We start from the raw sequence: 15,252 nt of genomic DNA, 5'->3' as shown, positions 1-15,252 counted from the left end.
CAACCAAGCATTGTTCTCTAGTATTGAAAATTTAGCATCTTTGGATGTCTTCTAAATCCTCAACTGAGTTTAAATTGCACTATAACTTGATTCATGACTGTTGCTGGAAATTGGACCCGGGGGCAACCTTCGGTTGAGGAGAGGGAGCGGGGGGTTCCCCGAATTTAGTCCCACATCGACCGTGTAGCGGGAAGGTCTGTGCCATATAATGGGGGGCTCAATAACCCTTCCCTTAGGAGGCGCCTTTTGTGGGGCAAAACCGTGAGGCGCCGTGAGGAGGGCTCCGGGTACGCTCGACCCCCGAATCGGACCCAAAGCGGACAATACCTTCTGAGGGACACTTTCTCTTCTGCTGCTCGGATCGGTGGGGACTATGCTGGTGACGGGGTGCAAATCCCGCATCAGATGGCGCTAGAAGGAGGGCCTCGGCCCTCCGCCTATCCAGTAAGGAGCCGACCCGGGCACAGGACCTCCCCGCTGGGGGGGCTGTGTTACGGGGGATTCCCCGAATTTAGTCCCACATCGACCGTGTAGCGGGAAGGTCTGTGCCATATAATGAGGGGCTCAATAACCCTTCCCTTAGGAGGCGCCTTTTGTGGGGCAAAACCGTGAGGCGCCGTGAGGAGGGCTCCGGGTACGCTCGACCCTCGAATCGGACCCAAAGCGGACAATACCTTCTGAGGGATACTTTCTCTTCTGCTGCTTGGATCGGTGGGGACTATGCTGGTGACGGGGTGCAAATCCCGCATCAGATGGCGCTAGAAGGAGGGCCTCGGCCCTCCGCCTATCCAGTAAGGAGCCGACCCGGGCACAGGACCTCCCCGCTGGGGGGGCTGTGTTACGGGGGGTTCCCCGAATTTAGTTCCACATCGACCGTGTAGCGGGAAGGTCTGTGCCATATAATGGGTGGCTCAATAACCCTTCCCTTAGGAGGCGCTTTTTGTGGGGCAAAACCGTGAGGCGCCGTGAGGAGGGCTCCGGGTACGCTCGACCCCCGAATCGGACCCAAAGCGGACAATACCTTCTGAGGGACACTTTCTCTTCTGCTGCTCGGATCGGTGGGGACTATGCTGGTGACGGGGTGCAAATCCCGCATCAGATGGCGCTAGAAGGAGGGCCTCGGCCCTCCGCCTATTCAGTAAGGAGCCGACCCGGGCACAGGACCTCCCCGCTGGGGGGGCTGTGTTACGGGGGGTTCCCCGAATTTAGTCCCACATCGACCGTGTAGCGGGAAGGTCTGTGCCATATAATGGGGGGCTCAATAACCTTTCCCTTAGGAGGCGCCTTTTGTGGGGCAAAACCGTGAGGCACCGTGAGGAGGGCTCCGGGTACGCTCGACCCCCGAATCGGACCCAAAGCGGACAATACCTTCTGAGGGACACTTTCTCTTCTGCTGCTCGGATCGGTGGGGACTATGCTGGTGACGGGGTGCAAATCCCGCATCAGATGGCGCTAGAAGGAGGGCCTCGGCCCTCCGCCTATCCAGTAAGGAGCCGACCCGGGCACAGGACCTCCCCGCTGGGGGGGCTGTGTTACGGGGGGTTCCCCGAATTTAGTCCCACATCGACCGTGTAGCGGGAAGGTCTGTGCCATATAATGGGGGGCTCAATAACCCTTCCCTTAGGAGGCGCCTTTTGTGGGGCAAAACCGTGAGGCGCCGTGAGGAGGGCTCCGGGTACGCTCGACCCCCGAATCGGACCCAAAGCGGACAATACCTTCTGAGGGACACTTTCTCTTCTGCTGCTCGGATCGGTGGGGACTATGCTGGTGACGGGGTGCAAATCCCGCATCAGATGGCGCTAGAAGGAGGGCCTCGGCCCTCCGCCTATCCAGTAAGGAGCCGACCCGGGCACAGGACCTCCCCGCTGGGGGGGCTGTGTTACGGGGGGTTCCCCGAATTTAGTCCCACATCGACCGTGTAGCGGGAAGGTCTGTGCCATATAATGGGGGGCTCAATAACCCTTCCCTTAGGAGGCGCCTTTTGTGGGGCAAAACCGTGAGGCGCTGTGAGGAGGGCTCCGGGTACGCTCGACCCCCGAATCGGACCCAAAGCGGACAATACCTTCTGAGGGACACTTTCTCTTCTGCTGCTCGGATCGGTGGGGACTATGCTGGTGACGGGGTGCAAATTCCGCATCAGATGGCGCTAGAAGGAGGGCCTCGGCCCTCCGCCTATCCAGTAAGGAGCCGACCCGGGCACAGGACCTCCCCGCTGGGGGGCTGTGTTACGGGGGGTTCCCCGAATTTAGTCCCACATCGACCGTGTAGCGGGAAGGTCTGTGCCATATAATGGGGGGCTCAATAACTCTTCCCTTAGGAGGCGCCTTTTGTGGGGCAAAACCGTGAGGCGCCGTGAGGAGGGCTCCGGGTACGCTCGACCCCCGAATCGGACCCAAAGCGGACAATACCTTCTGAGGGACACTTTCTCTTCTGCTGCTTGGATCGGTGGGGACTATGCTGGTGACGGGGTGCAAATCCCGCATCAAATGGTTTTGATAATTATTAAATGATGGAAGGCTAATTTATTTTTTCGGAGGGTTTGTTATCAAGAATATAGAAACACGTTGTGAAGAAACTCTTGCCCAAGTTGACAGTCATTTTGATGTTCGCATAACTATTCTTTGGAATACATCCACAGCATTATGTACAAAATTTGTCACACCCTGCATGATCTGAAGCTACATTTTATGCTTGATATGGAAAATTCAGCACCTTTATAGTTCATGCCTCTTTGTTAACTTTTCTACAATGGAATCTGTTTTCCCATGGTCAAATGACTTCCAATATTCAATAGGCATGTAGTGTTAACCTTGCATGAAGAGAACCCAAATAGAATGAAGTTTAGTCTCGTTATTTCTTGACAACAGACAAGAAAGAAAGAGTAACATCGTTGGCGGAGATGAAAGAGTCAGCTCTCTTGTTCACATGCCATATTTCAGAAGAGAAATCAGTCATAAAATATGAGTCTGCTTCTCAGGAAGCATTTTGTTACAAAGTTCAAGGCCAATATCAAAATTGAAAGCACAGATCAGTAGCCCATTTTGTTTGAGGAGAAAATAGGGAAGAACAGTTATCTCCTTTGACGATGAGAACGGATTGCCGGTGGGATAGGGATTAGGGAGTCGAACTCGGAGTTAGAAACCGGGAAAGAGAGGAAGAGTGGAAGAAAAAAGAGTATTTTCGTCTCATGACGAAAAATAGTTCAATATCGAAATATCGCTGGACCGGTTATTATAAAACCGGCCAACAGGGACTAAAAGTTAAAGTCTAGTCCAAAGATGGACCGGCCATTAATTTCCCTAAACAGAAGAAAAGATAGATATTGATAATATTTTTATATTAAATGATATTCTTTAAATCATATAAGTAGCATTTAATTGTACTTTTCATTTATAGCATATATACAAAATAATCATGAGTCATCTCCTTTTTCTTAAAATAATTATTTATTTCTAACATATAAAATTATGTTGATCTATTGATACTTATAGTAAAATTTTATAAATATCTAGAACTATGAAAAAAGTATTTTTATTTCTAGTTTGTAATCATTCAGAACATCATTATTCATAATAGAAAGAAATATTGAACGTACTGATATTAATACTTATTTTAAATATTAATATTATAATAATTTTAAAAAATAAATAAAAATATTTATTTTTATGTTATAAAATTATTTTTATTTGAGAAGAATTGATGATTGAAATGTGATATGCACTTTGAATATGACTTACATTATATTCTACAAGCATGAATGTAAAATAACTTCAAATTATATCTCGATGGTTGATAGTTGGTATTCTGGTCTATATTGGGTTCCTAACGAGTTGAGTTATCTTGGTCCCTATCTAGTAAGTATTTGAAGACTCGTAGGCTGGTCAGGGTTAAAACTTGGACCTAATTTGAAAACAAAATCAAGTTTAAACTTTTTATTTTCTAATTTGACCTGGCGTGATAAGTCAGTATAATATTCACAAGTACATTAATATCTATTTTAAAATTATTGTTAGAAATTTTATATCCGTATACAATTGTAGTTTATAAACTTGGATATCAACAATGGTCATTTCTTGGATTAAATTTAAAATTCTTTGAATGAAATTCATGGTAAAGTTGGTTTTTCTAGTGATATTTAAATTTTTTTAGTGATTTTATATTTAAACATCCAATTATTATACATTTACCTATCAAAGATTAACTAAATATGTGATCCGAACTGTATACCTAGCATGACTCGGTTTTGATCCAAATATGAACGTTTTAGGTTGGGCGCCTGGGTCATATTTTGACCTTGATCCAACCCACATGACCAAAATTGGGTCTAAAATTTTTTCTACGGAGTTGACTTGGCCAAACCCAATCAGCTAATGGATTGAGTTTGGGTACAAAACTAGGACCGAACAATGAATTTGGGTTCGGCTAGAGTCAAGCATGCCCCGTTCTGACCAATCCATTTGTAGCCCCTGGCCTAAGGTAGGATATTTGAAGCCTATTATCAGTTCATTGAGAGAGGGGTCCTTAGTCCTTTTTATTCTACTCTTTAGAAAGGAGGTATTTCAAATAACTCCCTGGCCACTAAAATAAGATAAATACCAAGAAAAATAAGATAAATACCCAGGACAACCTTTCTAAGTGGCAACTTTATGGGGGACATGTTTTTTTTTTTTTTTAACACAATTATTCAGAAGAAACCAAATATATCTCTTGCTCAAATGCAAATGTGGCTGGAGCCGTCGTAGATGTAAACTAGGAATTAGAGGAGACGTTTCTATGCTTCTAGATCTTTGGACTTGTTGAAATATGTTGTTAAGAGATTGAAGAGAGGATGAGATCAACTAGTGATTGGTATACGTTGAAACACTTGGAAGGAGAGAAACAGGAGAATCTTCTCAGAGAAGTTGTCGAGCCTTTCTTCTATTCTTCATAGTATTCTTAGTCTTTTAAGTAGGTACAGCTTTGTTACAATTCCAAGTTTAAAGGTAGTTGAGAAACTGTGCAAAACTTCTTTCTACTTGATTCTTATACTTTTTCCACCCTTTTCTCCTTTGCAACGAATCCACTAATCCTTATTCTTTGATAAATATTGTGGGCTTTGGCCCTCCTTCTCAAATAAAGCAAAGAAAAGTAATATTTGGAGGTATTTTGAATTTTGAAAGATTTACCACCTTAAATAATTTTATTAAAAAAAAGGGAAAATTCTTAAAAGGTTAAGGTCCTCTTGTGGTTGATTATCTCATAACATTTTGGGCTGCTCTTGATGCTTGTGTTTTTTGAGTGTTACTGAGTCTACCCTCGATAGTTTTTTTGTTACTCTTATGCCAAAAATATATCTCATTATTTTAGATTGGGAAAAAAGTTGCCTGCCTCTTCTCTTTCTTCTATCTAATTGAGATGTTTGATGACCAAGATAATTAAAAAGGCCTCAAAACTAAATAAAATGAATCATGTTCGAGTGGGTGGTTTGGAATTAAAGGATTGTGATTCAAATTTTCATGCTAAGACTAAATGTTCCACTACTTTAGAAATTAATTTGTTTGGTCACAAGTGGCCTTTGTTGTTTCTCATAAATAGCTGACAGATTATGGATCCCTTGAATGTGTACCAAAATTAGTTATCTTAATGAAACGTTGGTAGGATATGTTCCATTTTATTCTCAAAAGCATATCACTTGGAGCTGTGTGATATATTCAGTATAAGTATTATATCGGTTTACACATCCATGTACACTCGTGTAAACAAATTTTATTGCATTCTTGTATCTCAATATATTATAATACAAACTTTTGCATCCTACCTATTGCTGGAAATTGGACCCGGGGGCGATCGTCGGTCGAGGAGGGGGAGCGGCGGTGGACACAGAAGAGTGGCGGTCCGTCGGCGGGCGGCGTCCTCCATCGGGGTGCCTGCAGAAAAGCCGGTGGCCGGGTTTTCCGGCGCCGGCCCTCCGATGCTTAAGTCAGAGGGGGGCAATCTGTGTTCAAAGGAGAAAGAGGAGAACAGTATTTTTCGAGTTTTCTGTGTCCCCCCCTTTGAGAAGCAAGGGTTCTCTTTTATAGGGGGTCGGTTTACCTGTGATGTGATGGAGCGAGACCGTCGTACGGCTCGGCATGTTGCTTGGACTGGCAAACGATCGGGTGAATCATTGCATTGATGTCGGAAATGAGGCCGTCGTACGACCCGAGCTGGCACACGATCGGGTGAATCATTGCATTGGTGTCGGAGGTGAGGCCGAGATCAGAGACTTATCACGGTTGACTGGACTCCGCTGAGCTGATTTGCCGTGGAGAGCCGTAGGTCCGTAGATAATAAGAGCCATGCGCATTAATTGTTGAGTAAGCCGGAGATTCGCATTAATTGTTGAGTAAGCCGGAGATTCGCATTAATTGTTGAGTAAGCTGGAGATTCGCATTAATTGTTGAGTGAACCAGGGGTTTGCAGAGGTCATGCGTAATAAATGCTGGGGCAGTGGCAGGATATGGCCCTCGGCCGGACCTCGGAGGGGTACGACCGTAGTAGGTGGTCGACAAGGACAGACCTCTGGGGTCGGGAATTCTCCAGGTCGGACGTTCTGAGGTCGGACGCCGACCTCAGTTGTCCAAGGTCGGCAGCTAAGCGGCCTTTTAAAGGCGGGGTTACTATATTGCTGGGGGGGGAAAACCGTATTCCCCCAACACTACCCCCCGACTTCCGAGTTCGAGCGGCTTGCAAGCTCGGACGTGGGAAGTAGAAGTTGTCATTGTGGTTATTGAAGCCGAAGGGGATCACGTCCGCACCCTTACGTACCTTGAAGCTTTTATAACGGAGTCTGCGCCCTTTGGCACTTCGAGATCGCTCTATATGGCCAACTTATAACGGGGTCTGCGTCCTTACGCATCTCGAAGCAGCTACAACGGGGACAGTGCCTTTTGGATCTCCGAGATCGCTTCGTACGACGAACTCATGATGAGGGTCCCTGGACCCAACGGAGCGGCGCCTCGATCTCGTGGTCGAGCCCCCCCTCTTAAATAGGTACGCCGTTTCGCGCCTCAAAATGAACACGCGGCATGATCCGAGGTCGGATGTTTCGGATCTCGTATTGGCAGGATAGTGATCTGGGGAGGCTGAGGTTACATCGGCGCTCCACGTGTCCGTGAAGCTTATTAAATAAAGGGAGCGGGGGTGACGTCCGCTCGTCTTTCAAGGTGGTCCGGTTTTGCGAACCCATGATGAGGCCGTGAGATCCGATGGGACGGCGCTTCGATTTTGTACCCGACTTATTGATCTGGAGTGAATGCGGTGCTTCGGCTTCCGAGGCCGACACGTGGCGCAATCCAGACGGGGGGTGGGAATCGAAGCCGCCGTTCTGGACCGTCAGGGGGGTCTATATATACCCCACGAATCTGTCCTAAGAGTTCTATTTGGTCGCCTTTCGTTTTTGCCGTTTTCTCCTTCACTCCACCTTTCGACCAAATCTTGCCGACGGTGCCCGGAGCGATTTCCGGCGGCTTTTCCGTAGGTTTCCACCCTATGTTAGCTAGGGTTCCTCTTCCTCCTCCTCCTTACTCCCTTTATTTTTAGTTTATTTCATTTCTCTGTAAAATGGGTCTTGGTCCAGATGAGGTGGGGTCGAATTTGTCGGGAGAGGAGTTGGAGTTAATTCGCTCCCGGTTCTTCTTCCAGCCCGGATTTCGTCTCGAAACTGCGGGGCCGGAGGATAGGGCGACGCGGCCGCCCCCAGGTCGGATCGCGATCCATCGCGAGATGCTCTGGGCCGGTTTGCGGTTCCCTGTTCACGAGTTCGTGAACAACTTGCTGGTAGAGTATCAACTCGTTCCAGCACAGCTTGCTCCGAACTCATGGAGGACCATAATCGGGTTTCTGTCCTTGTGTCTTGCGCACGGGATCCCGACCTCGGTGAGTATTTTCCGCTGGTGTTTTTTATTAAAGAAAAACCCGGTGGATGCTGGGTGGCTATACTTCGCCTTTCGGGGCGGTATGTCACTCTTTCAGGGCGCCCCTTCCTCTATTCATGAGTGGAAGGGGAAATTTTTCTTTCTTGCGTCCGAGGTGCCGTGGGGGTTCAACCCGAGGTGGGGGCACCCTCGGTTGAAAGCTCTCAACAGGCTCTCCGAGCCCTCGGGGAGGGAGCTGAGGGTCTTGGACTCCATACGGGCCCTCGGAAAGGGGTTCAACCTAACCGAGCTCCTACGGGAGGACGCCTTGGCGAGCGTGGGCTTGAGTTCGGCGCGCCCCGAGGGTAAGAGTAGTCGCATCGCTTTGTTTTTATCTGTTTTCTCTTCTCACTAACATCGGTCTGACACTTAAGAAAATTTTTGGTTTCAGACATCCCCCACATGCCGACCAGCAACACGTCCCTCTTCTCTCGACTGAAGAGGCGGGAGGCCGAGGCCGGGGGGCTATTCCCCAGCCTCGGAAGAAGTCGAGGTCGGCCGGTGCTTCCACATCGGCCGGGACGGGAGGCCCGGAGGCGGGGGCCTCCGCAGTTGATCAGGGGCGGACACGGGCCGCCGGCGACGCGGGCCCAGCGGCCCCTCTCTGTCCCGCCCCCGTCGCCCAGCGGGGGGGCGACCGTAATCCACTTACGGCGCCTGGGGCCTGAGCCGACCAGAGGCCCCGAAATTAGAGGCCCCGAGGTCCGTAGCTCGGACGAGCCGAGCTCTTCAAGAGTCCAGAGGGAGGAGTCGGCCGAGCCAGGATCCCCACTCCTCGAGGGGAGCTCGGCCATCCACGATGCCGATGTCACACGTGCCGTGTTTCGGCGTGCGATGCTTCCAGCGGACTGGGCCGAGTTCCGGAACTTGCCGCTGGAAGAGATTGTCGACGGTACCTACCGCAATACCGCTCGGGTAAGCTACTTTCCCAATTTTCCTTAGGCTATTGGCGAACATGTTATATGTTTTTCAACTCGTAATCGCTTTACCCTTTTTCTCTTGCAGCACATCCACGAAGTCGACACCCTGGTATTCATTGCCCAAGGGTGTCAAGAAGAGACTCGGCAAGTCAGCCGGCAATTGGAGCTGGCTAAGAAGAAGATCGCCGAGTTGGGGGCGGCGCTGGCCGAGGCCGAGGCGCGGAGGGAGGCCACTGAGGCCGGGTGCCTAGCAATGGTCGAGGTGCTTGAGGAAGAAAGGGCTGCCCACTCCTTGGCCAAGTCAGCTCTGCGCGCCTCGGAGGCGCGCCTGGGGGAGGTCCAATCCGAGGTCGCGGGCCTCAGGTACGAGGGCGGGGTCCTACGCCTCAAGGTCGAGCAACTGGAGGCTCGAGAAAGGAGGGCGCTCGAGCGAGCCGAACATGCCGTAGACTCCTTCAAAGAATCGGAGGAATTTCGCGACATGTTAGAGGAGGAAACCGTCGATGGGTTCCTCCGAGGCATCGAGAACTTCCGGAGACAGATGGCCCGATTCTGCCCCCAGCTCGATCTTTCGACGGTTCGTCCGAGGATGAGGTGTTAGATGTATGCCCTAGAAGCCAATCTGGCTGACACATTATTAATTCTAGGGACATAATTTTGTAATTGACTATTTATTATTGAATAAATAAAAGGCATCTTTTCATTCATATTATTTATGTGTCTATGAATCATCCAAGAAATTAATAAGATGATGATGCATATTCTCAAGAGTTTTGAGCCATGTATCATTGGTGATTAATTTCTAAATGCTCCTGATCAATGGATCATCACGAGGACGGTGATCGATCCGATCAGTGCACAGATCACTTTCCTTCTGGATGGACGAGACTTGAGTCCACAGTGTAGGGACACTGAAGTGATAGTGCAGGTGCTTGTTAGAGAATAAGGGTACTGAGCGTGACCAAGACAAGAAGTCACTTGGATGTCTATCCACTCGTCAGTGACTTGCTTGATGTTGCAGTAGTGTGACTGGTCCTTTGACCTGCGGTGTTTCGGCTACTCACAGTGAGGTTATTGTAGTTTGACTGCACACATACATGGTCTCTAGCCATATGGGTCCATGCAGTGTAGATTGGCTGCAGTAAGTTTACTGTAGGAGTAGGGTATGCACCTATAAGGAATCTATCGACCTTGATAGATAAGGAGAGATCCTATGTGATTTATAAGACTGAGTTCGTAAGACCTCGGCCGGGGAAGTATGCATAGTGGAGAAAGAGTTTTCCACTCTCGAACTTAAGTCGAATAAATCTTCACATATGACAGACGATGGGGTTTGACGAGTTGTCCATGACCTCCGTCCTGTAGGGATCCACGATAGTAGGACTGTATCACATGACAACTGCACCTAGAGGTTTATCTTTCTATTCTGCTGGGTAGCCACTACATGCTGCTAGGTGTCACTGGTGGATGGTGGGACTCATAGGGATTGTCTCGATGATCGATAAACCCTAAATGAGTTGAGTTGGAATCGTTCCAACCCATTGAAAGAAGTTTTCAATGATATTGTGATAGAGATCATAATATATCTCACTACCAGTCAGAGTAGAACCTATGGGGTCACACACACTAGAAGTATTGACCGATCCGATGGTTGAAAAGTGATTAGGAATCACAAGTAATCAATTCGATTGATAATAAGTTGAAGAAGGAACAATGGGAATTAATTGATTGGACTTAAAACAAGAGTCCTACTTGGACTGGAAATCCTACTTGGACTGGGATTCCTACTTGGACTGGGAATCCTAGTTGGAGTAGGACTGGGATTCCTACTTGGAATAGGATTCCTGCAATCCTAATGAGATTAGAAATTTTGAATTAAAATCGGATTCCTACTTGGAGTAGGATTCCTAGAAATCCTAATTGGATTAGGACTTCGGATTCAAATAGAGTCCTAATTGGATTAGGACTAAAATTAAATATGTCCTAATTTGGATTAGGATTCCTTAAGTCCTAATTAATTATTAATCTAATGAATCAACATGACTCCTAATTGGATTAGGATTGAAGAGTTCAATTGAGTCATGGTTCATTCAAGTTCTAATTGGATTAGGACTAGCATAGATTGAACCCGATTGATTCATGATTTGGTTAATCCTAATTAGATTAGGACTAAACCATGAGAAGGGCACCTAATCCTCTTTGGAAGAGGATTGGGTTAACCAAGTAAGAGGGGCATCAGCCCCTCTTCACTTAGTTGGTGCGACATGAAGAGAGAAGGGGCCGGCGCCCCCTCTTGGAAAGTACTCAAGGGCTCCTAACTTGTAGGAGCCCTTCATCCTTATAAAAGAAGGACTAGGGCCGGCGCCCTAGATGAACTTTTCCTCCTCTTCAAGCCGTGGCCACCCCCTCTCCATCTCCTCTTGTTTCAGCCGCAAGCAAGGGAAGAAGAAGATCCAAGTGTTGGCGGCCTCCTCCCCTTCCCTTCCTTCATCCAACGCAAGGAAGAAAAGAAGGCTGCATGGGGATTCTTCTTCATCATCTTCTTCATCCTTCTTCTTCCTCCTCTCAAGCATATTCAAGAGTTGAAAGAAAGAGAGGAGATCAGCCATCAAAAGAAGTCTTTGCAAGGGAGCTAGCACCCCGGGAAGACAAGAGATCTTTGATCAGGTCCTCTGCTTCGTGTGGATACCCGTAGAGGCCGAACGTTTGAAGGGATTCAAACGAACCCTCAACCTAAAACCACGAGCTTCAGTTTGCGGTGATCATCTACCCGCACAAGGTGAAGATTTGATCTCCCTAAAGGTTTTAAAAGTATTAATCCTTATCTTAACTACGAACGGTCTAGAAACAGCGTTCATGCGATGAACGTCGATCCCGCTTATGCCGATTCCGCTGCAATCTGATTTTTGTTTTGAAATATCAGCGGTATAGGCGGGTTCCCAACATGAGGCTGGGTTACAACTTTGATTCTGACGACGTTCCCACCGCCCTGGCATCCGAGGCGGAGTCGGCCGAGTTGGACGCAGCCGAGCCTGCGGCGGCGGTGGTCGAGTTGGAGGGGGTTCCCGAGGCACCCACCGAGGCCCCTGCCGCAGACCCCGAGCCCGAGCCCGCTGAAGACCCTCCAGTCATCGCCATAGATGACCCCGAGGGTGACGCCGGCGCGACCGCCGCCCCTTAGGACTTAGATTTATTTCTTCTTTCCATTGTAATCGAGGTCGGCCTTCAAATTTTTGAATGGTCGACCTCCAATTCTGTACTTAGCCTTTTGGCATTTCATCAATGGAAAATTCCTTTTGTCACTTCGCGCTTATCTCACTTTGTCTTCCTTCGTTGTAAACGAGGCCGGGAGTTTAACTTATTGTTTTACCGACCCTTAACATAGCTTTCGAGCTACTTGATAAAGGCATGTTCTTTTTTGATTATGTTTCGCTTTCCTAAATTCTGATTACACTAACCAGAGGGAGCTCCGAGCTTAGATTCTTAGGAAACTTTCCTAAGTCCTGCAGCTCGGACTTGAAGGTTGCAGAGGTCGCCGTTTTTAACTTTTGGACTTTTGAGGCACCGAGCTCGGGCCTCAGGCCTCCGAGCGGGGCCGTGCTAGACTTGCATAGGCCGCTATCCGGGGGTCTCGCCGAGCTTTCGAGCTCAGCTTTTTGACCGTAGGTCTATAAAAAGGTTAGTGCTGTCCCCCGAGGGGGAGCCAATAATCAAATCGTCGCCAGGACTTTCATAGTTATCGCCCTCGGACCCCGCCGAGGCTTCGGCGAGCGGGGCCGGAACCTGTAGAGGATACCTCGACCTTCTTGAGCTCGATCAGTACGCCCGCGGTCGAGGTCATGTTCATAGGTCGACATTGGGGTTTCTGCGTATGAGGGCCGAATTGGGCCCTTGTGCCTGTGGGTTTAAATAAGTTGTCGAGGAGGTTATCGGTAGACGGAGCATGCATGAGGTCAGTAGACTAAACCGACTTGCAGGAGCAATGCGACCTTGGCCAGAATAAGGTCCCGATTTTAATCGGGATGTCGCTGGCAATATGTAGATAAATATAACAAGGCAAGCATCAAGTAGGATGTACCTTTCGTATTTCCAAAATTGCGCTCCTTGTAGCGGAGTGGGCGGCCTTATTTCCTTGCCGACTTTCGGAGTCATTCTTTGACTTTCGAAGAACTCGGACTTCTTACGAACCCGATGGCGCCCGCCGAGGTTGAGGGGGTTTGGGAATGCTCCCTTAATCTGCAACTCTTCCCGAGGTCGAGGGAGTTTGGGACTCTACGGTCGACCCTCGGGGCATCCCGACCTTAGTCGAGGAACCTTGCGTCAGGTCGATGGGTCTGGGAACGCTCTATCGACCTGCGACGCTTTCCGAGGTCGAGGAAGTTTGGGACTCTACGGTCGACCCTCGGGGCATCTCGACCTTAGTCGAGGAACCGTACGTCAGGTCGATGGGTCTGGGAACGCTCTATCGACCTGCGACGCTTCCCGAGGTCGAGGGAGTTGGGACTCTACGGTCGACCCTCGGGGCATCTCGACCTTAGTCAAGGAACCGTACGTCAGGTCGATGGGTCTAGAAACGCTCTATTGACCTGCGACGCTTTCCGAGGTCGAGGGAGTTTGGGACTCTACGGTCGACCCTTGGGGCATCTCGACCTTAGTCGAGGAACCGTACATCAGGTCGATGGGTCTGGGAACGCTCTATCGACCTGCGACGCTTCCCAAGGTCGAGGAAGTTTGGGACTTTACGGTCGACCCTCGGGGCATCCCGACCTTGTCGGAGAATCTTGCGCCAAGTCGATGCTCTATCGTCCTGCGACACTTCCCGAGGTCGAGGGAGTTTGGGACTCTACGGTCGAACCTCGGAGCATCCCGACTTTAGTCGAGGAATCGGAGGATCACAAACGACCCGACATTAGAAGAGAATCATAATTATTGAAAAGAGACGAATCATTATAAAGAGGAGACTGAGTCCATGTTCCTGATTGCCTAGAACCCCTAGGGGTTTCATCGGTAATACATCCGTAGATTCTCGGAGTTCCAGCTTCGTGGAATTGGAGTCCCCTCGAGAGATTTCAACTTGTATGCCCCGGGTCGTTGTACTCGGGCGATTTGATATGGCCCTTCCCAGTTTGGGGCGAGCTTTCCCTGCTCAGTTGGCTGAGAAGCCTCGGCTCTCCTGAGGACGAGGTCCCACTTTGAAGAGCTTGGGCTTGACTCTGGAGTTGTAGTATTGGGCCGTTTTCTGTTGGTATATTGCCATACGGACCTGGGCGACCTCTCGTGTCTCTTCAACGAGATCCAGATTATTCCTGAGTCGGAAAGAATTGGAGTCGGGGTCGTAGTGCTCCACCCTTGAAGAAGGGAGGCCGATTTTCAGCGGGATGACAGCCTCTGTGCCATACGCTAGGTTGAAGGGGGTCTCTCCTGTGGGCAATCGGAACGTAGTCCGGTATGCCCAGAGGACGTTGTACAAGTCCTCGACCCACTGTCCTTTAGATCGATCAAGCCTAGCCTTGAGTCCCTGCAAAATGGTACGATTAGTTACCTCAGTTTTTCCGTTTGTCTGGAGATGGACGACCGAGGTGAAGCGGTGGTCGATACCGAGCTCGGAGCAAAATTCTCTGAAGTGGACGTTGTCGAACTGCCAGCCATTGTCAGATATAAGGATACGGGGGAGTCCGAATCTGTAGATTATGGACTTCCACACGAAGTCCCGCATCTTTTGCTCGGTGATCCGGGCCACAGGTTCAGCTTCAACCCATTTGGTGAAGTAGTCGATGGAGACGACCAGAAATTTTCTTTGCCCAGTGGCCAGAGAAAAGGGTCCCAGAATGTCGATCCCCCACTGGGCAAACGGCCAGGGGGCGATGATTGAAGTTAGCAGGGCCGAAGGTCGGCGTTGGATGTTGGCGTTCCGTTGGCACCGGTCGCACTTCCGAATGAAGTCCGTCGCATCCTTCTGGAGCGTGGGCCAGTAATATCCTTGCCGCAGGATCTTATGGGCTAACGCCCGACCTCCCAGGTGATTTCCGCAAATTCCTTCATGGACCTCTCGGAGGGCATAGTCCGCCTCAGAGGGGCAGAGACATCTGAGAAGAGGAGAAGTGAATGATCGACGATAGAGCCTGTTTTCATACAGGACATACCGGGAAGCTTGGCGCCTGATCCGGCGAGCCTCTATCTCATCTTGAGGGAGGGTTTCGTCCTGGAGATAGCGGACGAACCCGTCGATCCAGCTCGGCTCAAAGTCGATGCACATGGTGGGTTCGGGTTCCTCCATGCTGGGCGTCTGAAGATACTCGAGCGTTGTCTCCTTGGAAAGCTCGCTCATGCGGGAGGTCGCTAGTTTAGACAACTGGTCCGCCCTGAGATTCTCCGCTCTGGAAATGTGCTGGATGCTG

This window comes from Phoenix dactylifera, chromosome 9 (genome assembly GCF_009389715.1).
Source record: "Phoenix dactylifera cultivar Barhee BC4 chromosome 9, palm_55x_up_171113_PBpolish2nd_filt_p, whole genome shotgun sequence".
Classification (NCBI taxonomy): domain Eukaryota; kingdom Viridiplantae; phylum Streptophyta; class Magnoliopsida; order Arecales; family Arecaceae; genus Phoenix; species Phoenix dactylifera.
This window is presented reverse-complemented; position numbering follows the sequence as displayed.